This window comes from Emydura macquarii, unplaced genomic scaffold (genome assembly GCF_026122565.2).
Source record: "Emydura macquarii macquarii isolate MOO-44397 ecotype Brisbane River unplaced genomic scaffold, CSIRO-AGI_Emac_v2 contig_2473, whole genome shotgun sequence".
Taxonomy (NCBI): Eukaryota; Metazoa; Chordata; order Testudines; family Chelidae; genus Emydura; species Emydura macquarii.
The window spans coordinates 22,673,701-22,694,076 of record NW_027132610.1 but is presented as its reverse complement, the minus strand read 5'-3'; the positions used below and the strand labels follow the sequence as shown (position 1 = coordinate 22,694,076).

At 42.6% G+C, this 20,376-nt stretch overlaps 1 long non-coding RNA gene across 1 annotated transcript in view; it reads right to left on the bottom strand.

Annotated features, from left to right (window-relative positions):
• The window catches only part of LOC137162855 (uncharacterized), a 30,446-nt gene extending 10,523 nt beyond the window's left edge, over positions 1–19,923 (bottom strand). The window contains exon 1 of the long non-coding RNA XR_010922527.1: positions 19,771–19,923. This is a non-coding gene — a long non-coding RNA (uncharacterized lncRNA). The remainder of the gene's footprint in view (positions 1–19,770) is intronic.
• Positions 19,924–20,376: the final 453 nt, after the last annotated feature.

Below are 20,376 nucleotides of genomic sequence, written 5' to 3'. Positions count from 1 at the left end.
TGATGACTGTCATAATTTCAAAATTAATTTTAAATAGGTTTCCTTTTAAACAAGCCCATATTTAATTTTAAAATAACCAATTTAAAAACTCAGATTTTTTTAAACCATGGATTATTATACACCCTGTCCCAGAGCCACCAAAGGAATGCTGGTTACTTCACATGGAATGATCCTGGAGGGGAGGTGGCCTTCCTCTGTAGCCTGGGGCATTTGCTGGTTTGAATTAAAATAAGTGGTGGATTCTCTGTAACTTGAAGTCTCTAAGCTTTGAGAACTTCAGTAACTCAGCCAGAGGTTATGGTCTACTACAGGTGTGGGTGGGTGAGGTTCTGTGGCCTGCGATGTGCAGGAAGTCAGACTAGATGATCATAATGGTCCCTTCAGGCCTCAGCGTTTGAGTCTGAGATCTCCAGGGGCACCCACTGTTGTACGGCGATCCTACCGGACAGGCACTAGTTCACAGTCCAAATCTCCCCTGTAGTAGCTATTTAAGGTACCACACATACCCACAGAAATGGCACTAATATTAAATTATAAACAGTAACATTCAGGCTCACCAATAGGAAAGTAACACTTACAAACGCCTCTTTCTTGTATTTAGACTGAAGGATTCACTCCACATTAGGTTTGTGATCTGATATGCTCATTTAAATTCCCCTGCTGCTGGGCTGCTTTGAGTAAACAACTCCCCAACAGCAACATTTCACAGACCACTTTGAAATGTTCCAGCATGACACAAACAAGTGAGAACATTCAGTGAAATCCTGCCCCTTGCCTGCTGTACCTGTCAATATGACCTATAGAGATACCAAGGTTACATTCCCTCAGTGAAATGCAGAAAGCCCTCCTAAAAACACTGTTGGCTTATGTATACACCAGGACATATCATCGCCTTCATCTTTTTCCATCTGTGCATTGGCAAAGAGAAACCTGTATCACCACCTGTCTCCTTGTCCAGCCAGTTTCACTTACCCCCCTCATTGTTTTCATCCAATCAACTCTCTTCCCTCACCCCATTGGTTTGCCACCCCAGTCTCCTTGCCCAGTCAGTCCCAATCTTTCCCCTCACCCCAACTCTCAATTTCACTTCTCTCCATCACCCTCCATCACCAGCAACTTCTGAAATGTACTCCCCCCCGTCACCTCCAGGCCTGGGCACCAGCAGTTAGTGGGGTGTGCATTGACAGCACAGGAGAAACAGTCCCCCTCCCTGCTCTCACTTCTGGTGCCTATCCCAAGCCCCAACCTAAAATGGACCAACTGCAGGAAAAGTCTTGTTCAGCCCTTGGCTGGAGCATGCTCAGTGCAGATGGAACCTTGGGGGAATCTACCTATGAATCTCTAGCAAGTCTTTGGTGAGCATGTGCAAGTTGTGATGTTTTAAAAGCTTATAATTTAGGCAAATTTGAGTGTATTTTCAGAGACAGGAAAAGGTGACACAAAGGCCATCCCCCGACAACCCTCTTGCCAAATTTCAAGTCCCTGCTCCAAAGTATTGTGCTAGATGCTGTGTAAACACATAGTAAGAACCAGTCCATGCTTGCAAAGCGCTTAAAATGTAATTTGACAAGACAGACAAAGCATGGGAGAGAGGCAGTGCCATTATTCTCATTTTACAAATGAGAAGCTGAGACACAGAGATTAAGTGACTTGCCTGAAATCACATAGGAAAATATGGAAATCACATAGGAAGTCTGTAGCAAAGCTGGAACTGAACTCAGATCTCCTGAGTTCCTTTCTCCGGGTGGCTCTCAATCTTTCCAGTTACTGTATCCGTTTCGGGAGTCTGATTTGTCTTGCGTACCCCAAATTTCACCTCACTTCAAAACCACTTGCTTACAAAATCAGACAAGAAAATACAATTACTGAAAAATTGCTTACTTTTTCATTTTTACCACATAATTATAAAATAAATCAACTGGAATATAAATACTGTACGGTAGAACCTCAGAGTTACAAACACTTTGGGAATGGAGGTTGTTCGTAACTCTGAAATGTTCATAACTCTATACAAAACGTTAGGATTGTTCTTTCAAAAGTTTACAAATGAACATTGACTTAATACAGCTTTGAGCACTACTATGCAGAAGAAAAATACTTTAAAAATTAAGGGAAAGCAGCAGTTTACATTTAACACAGTACTGTACTGTATTTGCTTTTTTTCTCTCTCTCTCTCTCTCTCTCTCTCTCTCTCTCTCTCTCTGCGTCTGCCTGATTGTGTACTTCTGCTTCCAAATGAGATGTGTGGTTGACTGGTCAGTTCGTAACTCTGAGGTTCTACTGTACTTACATTTCAGTGTAGTATATATTGAGCAGTACAAACAATTCATTGTCTGTATGAAATTTTAGTTGGTACTGACTTCGCTAGTGCTTTTTAAGCAGCCTGTAAGACCTTTGCGTACCCCTGTGTACGCGTACCCCTGGTTGAGAACCAGTGCTTTGTCCAATTTCAGTTTAGGACTGGAGCTCTTCCTTTAGCGGTCTGAGCAGCTGCCTAAATTCACTTGTTTATGGAGAATTACTAAGGAAAAGCATTTGCTTTTTCAGCAGGCTAACTTTCCTTTAATTGCACATCAGGTTTATTGTCTCAGACTGCCAAATAGGCCAGCTCTGCTTGTTAAATTTTTGGCCCTCACTGAGTTCACCCACTACTGCAATCACAGCAGCTGCTGCAAAGAGAATGCCTTTCTTGGGTCCCGCACCAGTGCTTTTACGTCTGCAAGGGAGACAGGACAGACTCGCCATGAAGTCTCTTCAACCCCTTCATCTCCACCAGTCCAAAAGGAGGAGCGGAGAAAGGACCAAACCACTGCTGCATTGTAGGAGAGTCTTCTAGGCTCTGGAACTTGCCTCTCTCCCTACCCATGTCTGCCAGCTCAGTTCCTCATGCACCAATCAAGAGAAATCTGCTCTACCACCCGCAACTGCTAGGGGACACCATCAGCAGTCCAGGAAGAACTCCCTACCTCAAAAAGCAATGACACAGGACTGTAGAAAATGTCTTATCTGCCACCACCCTTCCCAGCTAAGCCTGAAGAGAAATGCACAGCTACCACTGTGGCTGCTCTGAAGGATAGCTGCCAGGTGAGGGCGTGTGGTGTGGTTACAGAGCTCCTGGTCCAACTCCTCCACAGTTACCAGAGAGGACCAGGAGGTTTTGCAGCTAGGAGCCTAATAAAGATAGGAACTTGCTGGTGGGGGAGATCTCTAGTTGCTGCTTAAAGCATGGCTCTTTGTTCACATCCTCACACTACATGGTGTCAGAAAGGAGTGAATCCTTCTCTAGAGAAGGTGTAAAGGAAAGAGACCCATTCCAGATGGCCAGAGCAGTGAGTGAGAAGGGAAAGTGGGAAAACCAGGGAGGAGAGCTGTGAAAGCAGCTGCAGCAGGAAGAAGGCACAGCGCTATTTCAGCACAGCAATGGAGTCCGTAGTGCAGATGGCTCCATTAGAGACATTTGTTTGTGGCCAGTTCCTTGGGAAATTGGAGAAAGGATGGAATGCTCCTCATCAAATAATATATGTAATTCACGGCCTGACAACTCTCCTGCTGGCATAAAAGGTCTACACCTAGTAGAGAAACTGGAATGGCAAAAAGCAAACTATACAGGTGATGTGTCCACATGTCTTCACAGGGCTTTGTAGGGGGAGTACAGAAAGAGAACTAGTGCCATCAGCAGTTCCCTTTGCTCTGACAGCCCCATGCCACATTCCTATATTCTTGCTAGGAAAAAGTCAAAGGAGAATTAAAGAAGATGGAAAATATAGGGGCTATTTCCCAGACAGAAGAAACCACTGACTAGTGTGCAGGCATGGTTGTAATATCAAAGCCCAATGACAAAAATCCAGATTTACGTGGGCCTTAATAAAAAGCATGTGCAGAGAAAGACATATGCTTCCTGCAGTTGACCAGATGTTAGCTCGGTTATCAGAAGCCAAAGTTTTCTCAAAGTTAGATGCTACAGCAGGCTTCTGGCAGCTCCCCATTAACTGCATCCATCACCTCATTTGGAAAGTACTGTTACTACAGTCTTCTATTCATCATATCGTCCACATCAGAAGACTTCCAAAAGACAAGCTCTCAGGTCATGTCAGGTTTGCCCAGTAGTCTTTGCCATGCAGATGATGTATTGGTAAATGGCAGAGATAAAAATGAATATAATGAGCAACTACATGCAGTTCTGAGATGCTTCCAACAAGTGGATTTCACTCTGAATGTGAATTTAGAAAGGAGCAGCTAAAATTTGGAGGCTACAACTATCAAAGAGGGAATTCAGCTGGATTCAGACAAAGTGAAGACATTACTTGGCTTACCCAAACCCAAAAGATGTTTCTGCTATAAGAAGTTTCCTGGGTATGACAAATCATTTGGGGAAATTCTTACCAAGTTTACTTCATCTAACAGAACCCTCCAGAGACCTCCTTGCTGATTACAATACATAGATCTGAGGTAGCCCCCAACAAAACACATTTAATAAAATAAAACAATTACTGACATCTCCACCTGTTTTGGCACAATATTTGGTAAGCTAGCCAACAACAGTAGCAGTGGATGCATCTTCATATTGTTTAGCGAGCGGTGCTCACATAAAGGCAGCCAGAAGGAGACCAGAGACTTGGGCATTCATATCAAGAAACTTCACAGAAACCAAACAGTGGTATGCTCAAGTGGAAAAGGAAGCTCTTGCAATCACTAAGGCCTGTGAATAGCTCCGTGCACATCTGTTTGGCTTGGATTTCAACACAGAGACAGACCAAAAGCCCCTAGTGGAATTACTGGGTTCATAACCACTGGGTGACCCTCCACGTCAAAGATTTCGATGACAGCTGATGTGATTCTCTTTCAACATCAAACACATACCTTGGAAAGGACTTAGAGCAGCAAGTGTGCTGTCTAGAACCCCAACTGAGCTGCTACTAACTGAAGAAAAGGCAGTAGAGACAGATGTCAAAATCTACACTGACCTTGTTCTGGCAGCAATTTCAGCATCAGCCAGACAACATCAGCATGCTAAAAATGAACAAACTAAAGGATCGGACTTGCCGGAAACTGATTCAACTCTACCAAACAGGGTGGAGTTGAAGGAGGCAACTTCTAACAGACCTACTACCGTATTGTTTGCGGTTTTGTTGTAGCCGTGTTGTTCCCAGAATATAAAGCGACAAGGTGTGTGAGAAAATATCTTTTATTGGACCAACTTCTGTAGGTGAAAGAGACAAGCTTTGTGTAGCTCAAAAGCTTGTCTCTTTCATCCACAGAAGTTGGTCCAATAAAAGATTATCTCAGACACCTTGTCTGTCTACCACCATATTGTCAGGACTGAAATGACCTTTACATGTCTGATAGCCTGCTTCTGAAAGGACAGTGCATTCTTATCCCTATGGTACTTCAAAAAGAGATGGTCTCCAAAATCCGAAGGAGACCAAGATTTAAACAAGTATGGGTCATGAACTCAACTGTCAATATGGTGTCCCTGTACGAATATGCAAAGTCAGGCCTTGGTAGAAGGTTGCGAGATATATGGAAAAACAAAAAGAATCACCAGAACCATTACTCTATAAAGATACCTGATGGAGCTTGGCAGCAGGTAGCGACAGATTTGTTTTTCTGAAAAAGACACCCATACATTATAGTAGTCAATTACTTCTCCAGATATACTGATTTGACTATACTTAATGGACTTCACTGGCACGTCATCTAGAAACTAAAGTAAATATTTGCAAGATATGGAGTCCCTGAAGTCCACATATCACATCATGATACTTATCTCTGAAACTTTGATAGTATTTGCACAGGATTTTGATTCTGAACATCGTACTAGTAATCCACACTACCCCAGAGCAACAAGGAGGTGGAGAGAGCAGTGGAGACTTTTAAAAGACTTCTACAAAAATCAGTGGACCCATATAAAGCACTCTGTGGTAATTGGTCAACACTGCTTGTATCTAGACTATTTTCAGCAGAACTTCTGATGAGAAGAATGACACCTTTACTTGTGGCACTGATACAGCTTAAACCTAAGTGGCTCAACCTGAAAGAATTTTAAAAACAGGATGTTGAAATAAAAATTCAGCAGCCACAAGACTTCCAGTGTTCCACACAATACAAAAGCATTACCTTAACTGAGACCGGAGAACAAAGTGCCAGCAGTGACTCAAGAGCATGGATACCAGCCTCAAGGCAGACTGTTAGAAAGCAGGGCACATACCCCAAATGGATTGTGAGTTCTATACTTAGATTTCACCAACCAGTCATAAAGTGTAAACACATCAGGTACTATAAACAGGCTTAACATGGAGTCACAGACTCTTGGAAACTCTGACCTATCTTGTCACCTAGGTGAGCATACCTTTGATAAATGGTTCCTTACACCAAGAATCATGGCAATGTTCAGGTTACTTCCACTCCCAAAAGACCAGTCACTTACCACAGATCAATTGCAGCTTAGATCTCACATCAAAGACAACGCTGGTAGCCAATTCCATAATAAACCATCTAAAGATTTATATTAACTAGAAAAAGGAAATGAGAGTTATTTCACACACAGAATGGTTAAAGCAGGTAAACATATACACAAATGAGTTACAATCTTACGTTTCAAAAAGTAATAGACGCTTCTATAATAAGCGAGCCCTATATGACCTTTAGGTCTAACCCAGGTTAAGCACTGGGGATGTCTTGCTTATGCCTGGTAAATCTTGCTCCCCAGAGTTCAAGTGGCATAGAGATTCCATTTTTTCATTACTGGGTTTTGCCCCCCTCCTCCCTTGAGCTTGGAGCTGCATGCTCAGCTGATGGGAGGAATCCATTTGCATGACTCATCTTCATTAGAGAGGGCAAAACAACAAATGTCTTTTGTCCTCTTTAGCATCCCACAATAGTCCATCTGGTGTCAATGGACCTTGCCTGTTGGGCAGAACGTAACAACCTTCGGTTGCAGATCAGTACTTCACACTAGTTAATCATTCTCTGTCTGGTGACTTACATAGTTACAGAGGCTCATGATCCAACCACTCAAATATTACCTTACAATATAGGATACAGATGTTATAAGTAAGATTAATGCAGGCAGCAACTTACAAGCATTCAATAAAGTTTAAACACTAAACGCATGCTTATAATTCTAATACCTATTTTAACACTACTACACACAGGTGAGCTAGACTGATTCCAGGTATGTATTTGTCACGGTTCCCTTGTGGCATGGGGCCCTTGACATGAGCTGGCATCTGGTCTGCCAGCAACACACAAAGTTTGGCTTAAAAGCTCTTAAACATTTGGAACTATTCAGAACTTAACAAAAACTCCCAGATCCTACCTAGTGAAGGCTCCAACAGGACTTCCCTGGAGGAATCCGGTTCATCTTTAACACTTCCAAACACCCTGAAGAGACAGGATTTGGGACCTGCAGTACTCTGTCAGAAAGTGAGCACTCTCCACAGGAAGCTCCACACACAAACCAACAGGTGTGAAAACATGGATGGAAGACTGATCAGACCTCCTCAAAGACTTGTTTTTTGGAATATTGCTCAGAACCATTTAAATGCCATTGATAAGGGGACATAGCAATGTAAAGAGTTTTATGGGTTCATATATTCCAGGGCCAGAAAGGACCACTGTGATCATCTTGTCTGACCCCCTGTATAACACAGGCCATAGAACTTCCCCAAAATAATTAGAAGAGCACATCTTTTATTTTAAGGAATTTGAAGTTTATGTTGAATTGTTGTATGTGTGTGTGTATACTTTGGTTTACAATTTAAGTTTTAATCTTTTATGATAAAGTAAGGGAATCATGGAGTAATTACAGAGTTCCTGGTCCTCCACAGTTACTGGACAGGATCAAGATGTGTTGCAGCAGAAAGCTTAATAAAGATAGAAACTTCCTGGTTGGGGAGTCCTCTACTTGCAGTTTTGTGTATATGTCCTCATTCTTCAGGGGGCTACATAGAGAAGCCTCTGTGAGAGAGAGAGAGAGAAACATGGTGACTCCAAGGCACTCAGCCAGGGTGCAGAGTAAAAACCTGTAATATAGTTCTCCTGCAAATAATTTGTTTCATTTAATTAAATACAGTTAATACATCTGGTTTATGCTACAAAGTAGCATTTTAATAAATACCATCCTTCTATAGGAAAAGTCAGCTAGAGTCTAGAGTAAATTCTAATAGCATTTAATACAGAATGATGTCTTTTCTCTAGATTTTTGGACCCATCCTTCAGGATTCAATGGCAGGGACAGAATTCTCTATTAAGTGATATAAGATGGGTCAAGAAAACTATTGAAATGTGATTAAATTCTATAGGACTTTTTCCACAAAGGCCTTTGTAAATTATTAGTCTTTCAGATTTCTGAATTTGTCATTTGTTTTGTTATAGCATTTTAAATGTTTCAGACTCACTTGACTGACGGGGCGATGCTTATTGGTAACATGGGTCTGCCAGAAACACACACCAGTAGCACAGAGAAGCCAACATGAAGTCTGCACTAATTGGAGAATGGAGCTTTGCATGTACTAAACTAAGTGGTTCCCTTTCAAAGTGCTATCATCATTGCTGTAGACAGCATTTGGTTGCTTAGTAACCCTCCTTATCAATGATTCAATTTTTCTCCAGCTAGCATTGTAAGTGGATAGCACATTTATTTTTCTCTCAGCCATTGTGCCAGAGGAAAGTATTTTATAAAAATCACTCCAAAAAGAAAACACCCTTCAGTGTCTAGGCAATAGAGGGCTAGCTCAAGCCGCAGATGCAAATTATTTTGACAAATCTCATTTTAGAAAGCATTACTGAGCAGTACAATATTCACAGCCCTCTTGTTTAGCTGGTATTCACTGGAAAAAAGAAAAAATGAATTTCTATGCATGTGGGAAAGCGTAGCTGCTAAAGAGCTAACAAGCAACAAACGGTAAAAAGAATGTCTCTGTAATGTTTCATTAAAACCACAGACATTACCATGTGGACAGTAGTCTGCAGTTCATTAGTAAATGAATTCTATCTGTGACAGACTTCCAAAGCCAGACTCTGCTGATTACATTTGGCTTTTAGGCAACAATCCCAATGGAAAGTGATTTGTTTCAGTACTCAAGGAGTTACTCCATAGATGATAGTGATGAAGACATTATATTGACATGGGTTAGGTATTTGTAGACCTTATGGAAGAAGAAGTGGGTCTTCAAGGGAGATTTAAATGAAGACAAGGTGGAAGCCAAGCACACTGCGATGATAATAGTTAAATCTTACAAAACAGGTTCCATCCATAATACCAAAGCACTTTACAATACTGGATAAGAATTATTACAGCTAGGAAAACTGATGAACACACAGGTCTTATGATTTTCCCCCAGGGCACACAGTGAGTCAGGGGTAGAATTGGAATAGAACCTAGTCCTGCGTCCTATCCACCGTCCCATGCAAATTCCCTTGGATAGGGAGATCATTCAGGAATAAGGAGTAGAATGAAAGAAGGGATGTAGATGAGAGTAGGAGAAGAAAAGGGAGGTGAGGTTGGCAACACTGGCAGAGTGTAGGAGGGAAAATGGAATATGATAAGAAACAGGAGCAGAGATGTAGGTAGTGGCAAAGATGAGGAAAGCCTTGAATTCCAGGACTTAGGGGAATAAAAAGCTCGAATATGAGCACTAATACATACAAATACATTCAGGTTTAAGCATTGTCGTGTGCTCAAATTTGCCAAGAAATCTCAGGTAATGCAACAATGCTGGCCTAAATAATGAATGTATTTCTTAACTTCCATTCAAGAAAAACCCAAACTTGACTACCTAATGGTAAAAGAGAAACTATACCAGTCCTTTGAGATAGTTCTGACATCTGTACCTCAGCCATGATCCTCTCACTACACTTAGGCCCCAATTCCTTACACAAGGAAATCTGCAGGCCTCCACACAGATGCAAGGGCCCTCTTTGTCTGTGTTAGACTTTCACCTCTGCAGGTGGACAATCACTTTTAAATTCTGACATTAATTCCAAAAATGCTAAGCTTCACTGTCACAATTCCCTTCAATTACACACAGTCTCATTCCTGGTAGTCCCTAACTTACAAAGTAAAGCAGATTACCTTACGAGCAGAAAATTTTTTTTTAAGTGACTTCCAAATCAGCAGTTGTTTGCCCTGTGTGATACTTCACTTCAGGCTTCTCCACATTCTCCTCCTGCTTCACCATTCTTGGTGCACAAGTAGCTAGGGCCCCACTCCAACGCTCAGTGAAATCAATTAATGCCTCTCCATTGACTTCAACGGGAGCCAGCCCTAATTTAGTATCAAATCTCTGCTCCATGGGTCTGGTAGCGTTTAATAATGTACTTCAGTTTCAAAAGTAGAGCCAATATCTCCAAGCTTCCCTGGAGCAGGAATTATAGGGATTTCAGAAAGCTGCCTTGCGAAAACTCCCACAGGAAACACCCTCCTTAGCCTAGACTTTAAAAACAGGTTCTGGTGGTTAAGTCTGCTGGCAGTTTCTCTCCAGGACATTCCTGCTGTGGAACTCTAAAACTCATGAAACACGATAAATCAACAGACAGAAAAATACTATCATAAGCCTGAAACCAACCGCATAGAAACCAAATACCGAGAGCTACACTACCTCATCCTCTTCCTCCTCAAAAGTCCTATGGTACTTACCCTTCCAATAATACTAAGGGGAGGAATGCAGACTGAGCTGAAGTGGCAGCAACTCACAGCTGGAGAGGTGGTTCTTAAAGGGCTTTTCCACCCAAAAGTAACATTGGGGCCACAAGGACCACAGTTGGAGATTAGACAGCAATAGGAAGGAGGAGGTGTTTGAAGCCAGGTCTCTCCCCAAAAACAACATCATGGGTTGAAAGCTGATGGAGCAATTATCCAAAACTCTTCATGTAGTATGAATGTAATTCTTGCTCTGACTAAAAGAGGAGAAATCAAACTGTGGTCCAGTGAGAACAAGTAACCTTCCAATAAGTTTAAATCATGGGCACAAACATTTTCACTGCACTCAGATAGGCTGGATACGTCCAGCAGTCACATGCATCCGGTGCCGCAAATTAGAGTGAGCCAGCCTTGACCTTGGATTGATTTCAGGGGTCCATCCATTTAAAATGGCAGCCCTGGGCCCTGCCAGGGACGTTAAGTTCACAATTTTTCTACATGGAAACAGTGGGCTACTGTACAACTATAAATTAAATAGAGCAAAAACTTCCTCTGCAGTTGCAGAATCTGCCGACAATATTAGGGTGAACATCAGGGGGAATATTTTCTGTCGATAGAAATTGCCGAGTTCATGTTCATTGGGAATAAGGGTATGTCCACAAAGCCGCTAAAAGAGCACTTGCCAGCACAGGTAGGCAGACTTGCTTGCTCTGCTCACAGTCTGACCACAACGGCACGGGCGGTGGCTTGGGCTAGTCACCCAAGGATAATCCCACCCAACACCTGAGCATGCATTTGGATGGCAAGCCGAAGCTGCTGCAGCCACGACGCTATTCGTTAGTACACCAGCTCGAGCAGAGCCAGCGCACGACCATCTCCCTGTGCTGGGAAGCACTGCCTAGCTGAGGTGTACACATACTCAAAGTCTCTCAACCCTTATTTAAGGCTCTGGAATACAGTGAATGTTCACATATGTACAGCATGATAATCAGACAATATCACTATGCTTCTAATCATGAAAGCAAAAGCTTATTTCAGTCACTAGATCTAATCATAGATGAGATCCATAACTAATTGCAAGAACAAATGCTACTAAACCTCCAAGAATTAATGCTATAATTTATTATCTTCAGCCCCAGTCTCCTGTTTGGACCATGAAAGTTCAGAGGCTATAAATCAGAAATGTGATATGATTGAATACCAGCTCTGTTGACAGTATGTGCTCAGTGATAACGCCCTTTGATACACAAAGCAGCATTGTTTCTGCAGCCTTTGCAGGTGTGCCTGCCAACATGAAAAGGATATTTTGGCACTGAATTACAGAGGGGAAGTTACCAGAGCTTGGAGAAAAGTGTCTGCCATTGATCTCACTTATTCAAGGCGAGTGGGGCAGTATGTAATATTATTGCATGATAATTAGGGAACTGTTAAACAGAATGAAAATTATTGCAGTGGCAGCCAAAGCTCGGGGTTGGGCTTCTACTGAATAATTAAAATCTTTAACCAATGTATTCATTTAGATTTGTAGAGTAGTAGGAAAAAAGAGGAATTCTGGAGATACTGAAGAGGGAAACGTGACCCTCCTCTGAAGCATCTGGTACTAGCCACTGTCAGAGAAACACCGCTCTGATCTGGCAGGTTTCCATGTTCCCACGTAATTTCTTCGGAGAAAGGTTTTTGTTTTCCAGCTTTTGATGTGCATACTTGAAGTGACTTACAGCACTGTGTACACCTCAGTGTGAAATAAACAATGATGATGAGAATACATCTTAAAATATAAAAAATAATAAAATTCATCTTCATAGAAGCTGGTGGATTTGAAAAGAAAATAGCCCGAAGCAGGTGGCAATTCTGTACTGCTGGGTTGTTCCAAATAGCCAGTCTGCTTCGGTATAATGCAAAATATTCCTTTAATATTTAATTACCATTTTATAGCACTCAGCAATGTTCGGTGTGCTTCCTAGAAGACAATGGAAGGCATAGGTCCAAATTCTGAGCATAAAGTGGTTTAGCACCATTGACTTAAATGGAGCTATTTTGATTTATACCAGCTGTGACTCTGGCCCAGAGTGTCTGCCTGTAAGGTAGTGCGCTCACCACCCATAGCTCGCCCTTGTGTCAGGGGGAGATGCTGCGAGATGGTCTCATCTCTGGTGCTTCCTATGATACATCAACCTCTTGCAGATCTTCTGTGGCTCAGCCCTCCAGCCAAATCACATCAAGTCCAGGCCTCTTCCAAGGTTACAAAAAGGTCTAATTGAAAGTCCAAGCTAAATGTCCAGATAATTCTGCTCCCCTCGGGCACTACAGAAGTGCTTTTACTGACCCCCACTTCAGAGGCTCACCCCCCAGAAGCCTATCCTGCTCCTGCAGTGTTCTTCCTTTGTTACTTTTTGTCTTCTCCCTCACTGCCTTCCTTCTGCAGGGACTCTGGCAGCTTCCCCAGGGGAACTCCCTGCCCCTTTTCAGCCCCACTTCAGGGCTTCCCCCACAGGAGCCTCAACTGCTCCCTGCGGAGCCTCCGACATGACTTCCTACCAATTTAAGCCCTAGTTCAGGCCCTCCCTCCTATAGGATCCTGACCCTGCTCCTTGTGGGCTCTCCTGCCTGCAGAAAAGTCTTCAGATGGCCACCTTCACCACTGAGTTCTCGGTCTGTATAGTCTTTTCCTGATCCTTTCACGGTGGGGGGTCTCTAAATTATCAATAAATTGCTATATCACTTCAGCTGGGAGCTAGCTGCTAGGTCACAGGCTGATCTGAGCCGGATTTGCTTTAAAGGGCCAGCCAGCCTGACAGTGCCCCAAGGACATTACAATCTAAATGTTTTATATGCCCCCAGGAGTGTTGATATCACAGCAACACAGACGGTTACGCAGGTTAGCCAAATTCTCCCCTTAGTTATACTGACGCGTTCCCATTGACGTTAACATGGATGCACCAGCACAACTAAAAGAAGAATTTGTCCTATAGCATCAAATGTGCTGACTTTGCAGTGGGGGGGTGCTATTGTCAGATGATGCTGACCAGTCTAAAAGCCCACTTCTTGCACAGTCATGGACAGGACTGTAAACTACAGCTGTGGCTGGGTTATGCTTTCAGTACCAGCCACAATGGACAGCACAAAGCAAAGCAAACTCCAGCATTGCCCATGAGTTCTTAGTACTGAACTAACAAACCAACACATCAGCCAGGTTACTGCTGGACATTTGCTCCGAAAAATGAATGGCTTGTGGATACCGTTGGCAATTCTGCCTGTTCTTTAGGCATCAGGTCCCTCCTGTTACTGTTTTAAAAGGAGTCAATTTTAGGGGAGGGGGAGTTAGTTATACTCCTATCATCAGTTGATACTGGTCCTAAAGCGGATATACTCAGACATGGAAGAATCAACCCAGCATAGGGGGGTCCTCCCATAGCAGCTCGTATGCCATCCCCATTGTGGTTACTGTGGTAGGGATATGGCCAGTGCTTCCTGGCAATCTTCATATTGGAAGCTGAAATACTGGGCCTCTCAAAGCTTTTGGCAGATGGCAAAAGCCAGAGCAGCCCACAGGAAATCAGAGCACTGCCCAGCCAGCCCACCGGTAAAAGAGAGCAAAGGAATCTTAGCACCATCTTTGCACCTCCTGAACTGTGCTGTACTAGGGGCTGCTGCCACAGAAAGATCTGGTCGTATATCTTTATAGAAGAGTATCCCGCATGGAGATTAGGAGGACACAGTATTTGTCGTGCTCTGACTCTTGAGAAGCTTTGCAAAGCAACAAAGTGAAATCTCCCTGGACCTTCATTTGCTACTCTTACTGACGTGAGTTGTGCCTTCCTCCCTGAGGAGTCCCACTGGTTTCAACAAACCTGCTCACAGAGTAAGATATTACACAGCAGGAGTAAAAGTGGCAGAATGAGGCTCTTTAGGAAGAAAAATGAACGAGGTAGCCTATATATGCTGCAACAGCACACCACTGGCTTGCAAGTCATTAGTCTGTGTTTGTTCCTCTTCCTCTAACCTTTGTATTCTTGTTGGTCTGTCCTTAGATTGTGAGGTCCTTGGAGCAAGAACGGTCTTCCTTGAAGATTTGTAGCACATGGCAGGCACCACCACAAATAACAGTAGGCTTTGCAGTTGTAGCCTGCAGGGCCCCAAATCTTGGTCCAAACAGGAAGCAAGTTCTACAGCAGAGGATCCCTTCTGACAGCCTTTTTAAACTGGTGGTCTGTCAGCTTGAGCACCTGAGCTGATTACAAATACCCTCATGTCACAGGGGTAGAGAGACACGAGAAGCTCTTACGAAGCCAGAGCCCAAACCATTTATGATTTTATAAGTTAAAAACACCGCCTTAAATTGCACCCCAGACTCGAATAGCAGCTAGTTCAGCTCATGGAGCACTGCTGTGACATGCTGCCTATGGGAAAAGTTGCTTAATAAGTGGGCCACAAAGTTCTGCACTAACTGCAATTTGCCACTTGTTTATAGGCATAGTCCCCATATGAAGCACCCTGTAATAATCCAATCTTGAGGGGAGATTGGCACGGATAACTGCAGCAAGGTCTCCTCCATAGGACAATGCTATAATCTTCTCCCGAAACAGAAATGATTAATAAAGTGCTCTGAGCAACTGCTGCTCTCCATGGATCCAGAAGCAGCTCAGAGTCTGAGCCTTAGAAAACTAGAGATTTCTCCTCCTCCTCAGCTTTTGTGACAATTTACACAGGATAGAACAATCATCCAGTCAGACTCACTGTTATTTTTAATTCACCTATCGTATGATCATTAATTACACAGATACTATGGTGACGGCTATGTAAACCAGAACAGTACAGGAGATAGATTCAGCAAAAAGATACCCACAGATTATCTGCATAACCCTGCGCAAGTCCGCAGAGGCCAGGGTTAAATCCTGCCCTTTGTGAAGTCAATGGGAGTTTGGCCATTGACTTTAAAGGGACCAGGATTTCACCCCAGATCTCTTTACTGAATGATACCCATGAGCTTTGTTAAAAGGGAGGGTTTTGGTTTCATTTTAAGCACAGAAAAAGCCTGGCTGTGTGTTTGTTTATTTTTACCTATGCATTGAGCAGTGATTACATGTTAACTCAGCAGGCCACAGCAGGTAGCATGCTCTGTTGGCTGCCCACATTCACAAAGCCAGGCTAGAACACCAAATCCATGTGGCGATTGAAAGGCATGGGACTGAGCTGCCTCTGTACTGGTGCCGGAATGGCAGCATGGAAGCACTGCTGACTTTGCTGATCAACCAGCAGTGCTCCTCGATCTCACCGTCAAAGGCTGAGTAACAAAGCTAGCCCACTCTGCTATTTTTGTAATGTCCCTTCAATGTTTTTTATTGACTGACTATCTGATGAGCCCAGTCTTTCCTATTCATAAGCAAAACCCATTATGTAAAAACACATTTAAAAATTAAAACTAATGTATAGTCTCTCCCTCTCCTGCAAAGCTGCAAGTTTGGGGAGTTGATTTCATCATGGCTCTCCACATGGAGACTTGCCAGTGCTTCTCAGCTTCTCTCTCTGTAAAACAGCTATTAATGTCATGGTATATTCCCTTACATCTCTGAATAGATTACACTGCTTCAATAATTTTGTCGTTTCATCTCTGAAAGATAGTCTTTATTTTCTCACAGACTATGTTGTTATGGAATTAAGGAAAAAGAAAACAGACAGATGTGTTTCTTACAATGTCTTCTAGAAACACATCAGGAGTATTGCAGAGCAAGGATTTATTACTAACACAGAATTGACAAGATGGGGACTTGAGACATTAGTACACATGGACCAGTTTCTGCCGTCAGGTACATCAGTGTGAATCCAGAATAAGTCTACTGACCAATTATTTCAGATTTAAACCAGTGCAAACAGGAACAGAGCTTGGCCTATGTTGTGTATTTTCCATTAACAAATTGAGGGAAGTGAGAATCATATCACTGTATAGTTCATTAGAAATGAACTCTCTGACATTTACCTCTTGGTTAATATACACCAGCTGAAGGTTGGCCCTCTAATTTTAATTCAACTCCACTCACTTCAGTGGAGTTACTCCCCATTAATACCAGTTTAACTGATGTCAGAATTGGCCTTACAGTGCATATTGGCTGCCAAATGTTATTTTGATTATTTTGCTGTTTGATTAACAGGATTTCTAGCACCTTTACAGAAAAGAACATTACCTGATGAAGAATCCTAGCCAAGATTGCCAAGGTATCGGGTGAGATGCTGACAAAGCCCTCATTAAATTCAGTGGGGCCAGGATTTCACCTATTAGCCCAGTATCCAACTGTGTACATTTAGGGCCAGGTTCATGGTTCTAGCTGCTGCACACCACACCAGTGTAGACAAACTGACTGCTGCTTTGCAGTACTGGAGTTGTATAAAGCAGCTGAAGTATACCCTTGAATCTGGCCATTATTTTAATCTTGCCCTGAATTTTCTGTGGAATAATTTTTTTTAGTATTCGACTCTTTGAAAGTCTCCAGAGCTGCAGCCGAACATTCAATGGTGGTTGGATATTGGCTGGCACTGTAGGTGAAGAAGTTGCCAGGAAGTCCAGTTTGTATATGAAGACCAGTGTGAATTCTGTTGTGGGACTCAAATGGTAAAGCAAAGAATCATTTTCGGGACAAAAAAACGTAGTTTGGCTTGGTACTCTACAAGGATTTATTGTTTTAGGTCTGGGCAGCAGAATGCATGGAGATAAACAGCACTCACAATATGACCAGTCAAAGGGCCAGAGCACAGTGACAATGGGCAAATCTCCCTGAGTGGAGTGGGGCCACAGGATGCTCCCAAATCCAGCAGAACCAGTGTGTTCCTACTGCGTGAGAAGGGGCAGGGTGCAGTGAGGCTGTCCAGATGGACTGTGTGCCTGAGTATGCCATGCAGCACAGCTCAGGGGCAGCCTTCACAGTAAGGCTGCAGACGCCAAAAGCTACAGAGCGGAGCTATGCAGAGACTTCAGGGGGGTTCCATGCCCTACCCCCACATTGCAGGAGGATTTCATCCCTGCCAGTCTCCTACCTAGTGCTCCCCTATGGAGAGCTAATTCACATGGCCCAGATAAATTGTACTGCCCTTGTGCCACTTGGTCATTACTAGAAATGCCACTCAGTCAGCGGGATTCCCAGAAGAGCACAACGTGGCCCAAAGAACATATGAACAGTAAGACATCTGTGGACAAACACATTCTAGTCATTTGACTAGCAAACCAGAAAGCCACAAGCAGCAGGTGACAATATATTTGCCTTCCCTCTTTGTGATCCCAGCACTTTCCCCTTTATTTGTATGCCCATCCTTGATGCATGTGCAAATGCTAGACACAGGCAAAAACCTGTACACATTCGAGCCTTTTTTCTTGTGACACCAAGTACATTTGCTTAAGGCAATTTCCTATTAAAAAAAGATCTGCATCAGCCCTTTTTACATCCGCTAAAGAAAATGTTGAAATACACTTCTGAAAAGAAATTCTGATTAAATTAAGCTAATCTAAATCAATAAACTATGCCAAGGTAGTCAACTCCTGATTATTCAAATTGCAAGGGTGATCGCTGTATTAATTATTTTTATTAATTAATTATTATTAATCAATCAGGAACATGCTTAGGAGTTTAAAATACCAAACAATCAGAAAATCAGTAGGAAGGCAGTCAGCTGAGCAGGGGAAAAGGCTGGCAGCTTCTTCAACAGGGAGATTCAGAGCATCAGGATTCTATGGTACTTAGTGAGTTTGAGTGATGTATCAAATGAGATAGGAACCTCAATTAGGATACATTTGATACCCATGTTCTCAAGCTTTCAAAGATTAATAGATTCCAAGGCTAGAAGGGACCCTTGTAATCATATAATCTGACTTTCTGTATAACACAGGACATAGAGCTTCCCCCAAAATAATTCATTTTGTACTTTTTAATATATTAAAAAAAACATAAATCCATATCTAATCTTGATTTTAAAATTGCCAGTGATGAAGAATCCACCACAACCCTTGGTAAATTGTTTCAATGGTTAATTAATCTCACCATTACCACTGTATGCTTCATTTCCAGTCTGAATTTGTCTAGCTTCAAACTCCAGCCATTGGATCATGTTATACCTTTGTCTGCTAGATTGAAGAGCTCATTGTTAAATATTTGTTCCCCATTTAGATAATTATAGACTGTAAGCAAGTCACCCCTTAACCTTCTCTTGCTGAGGCTAAATAGATTGAATACCTTGAATCTATCACTGTAAGGCAGGTTTTCTAACCTTTTAATCATTCCCATGGCTCTTCTCTGAACCCTCCCCAATTTATCAACATCCTTCTTGAACTGTGGACACCAGAACAGGACACACTATTCATCAATGGTCATACCAGTGCCAAGTACAGAGGTAAAAATCTCCCTACTCCTACTCAGAATTCCCCTGTTTATGCATCTAAGGATCTCATTAGCTCTTTTGGCCACAGCATCACAGTGGGAACTCATGTTTAGGTAATTATCTACCATGATCCCCAAATCTTTTTTGGAGTCGCTGCTTCCCAAGAGAGAGTTCCTCTTTTTGTAAGTATGGCCTACATTCTTTGTTCTTAGAGGTACACATTTACACTTAGACATATTAAAACTTGCAGTTGAGCATCTCAGAAACTTTATTTTTTCCCCACACATGGCATTTGTTTGACAGCATGTAAGCAGTGATTTTCTCTTAGTTTCTTCTTTTACGGGAAACAGAGCATCCCGGATCAACAGACTAGATGGAGGAGGGGGGCAGGAAATTACAGCGCAAAGACCACAGTGTGATTAAATGAGCTCAGTCAATGTTGGGAATAAGTGCTGTGGCAATAAATTATTTCCAGTTCTTAGGAACCAAGAAAGGCATACTGTTTGCTGGAAAGAGGTCATATGGGGTGGGTCAGATGACAGAAGAGAAGGCAGGGAGGACAAGAAGGAAAGCTTTCAAGTCACTTTTTTAAGCTGTCACATGAAAGCAGAACCTGCAATAACAACCAGCCAATTAGAATTGGTGCACATTTGCAGCTGGCGAAGCTAACAAAACATCCCCCCAAAGAAATAGAGCAAGGATGGAAATGGAAGAAATAAATTACAAACTAAACAATAAAAGGATTGTTACCATTCTTTCCTTACCCTTCATGAGCTGTACATTTCCAGCATGCCTTACCACAGCTCTGTCCCATACACCATCAGGATTCCTCATGGGCTCCCCAGTCTTTTCATGGGAAGTTTGGCATGGGTGTGAGTTATACTTCTTAAGTGTCTAGTGGAGGGGCTGTGCCTGATAACATCAGAGGCAATGGTAGTTTTGGCCCTGATTCAGCAAAACAGTGAAAGAGGTGCTTACCTTTAAGCATGTATTCTAATTCCATCCCTAATCAGCAAAGTGCTTAAGCATGGGAATAAGTCCTATTTACTGCAATGGAATTTATACCCATCTTTAAAGTTAAGCATGCACTTAAGTACTTTGCTATGTGGGGTACTCTGTCATTGACTTTAACAGGAACAGCATCAGACATATTAAAGAGTAATGCAGAGCTCTTACTATTGCTGATACTTGTGTAATGTCAGGTGGGGAACTAAGCATGGCACTTCCAAATTTGAGGCCAGACACAATTAGCTGCCTAATCACACTACAGCTAGCAACCAGTGGGAGCTCTCAGAACTTCTATACCCCACCCAGCCTGTATGAACTCAGGTTTTTTGCTGTTAACTCATTAGCTGATGGAAAACAAGGCA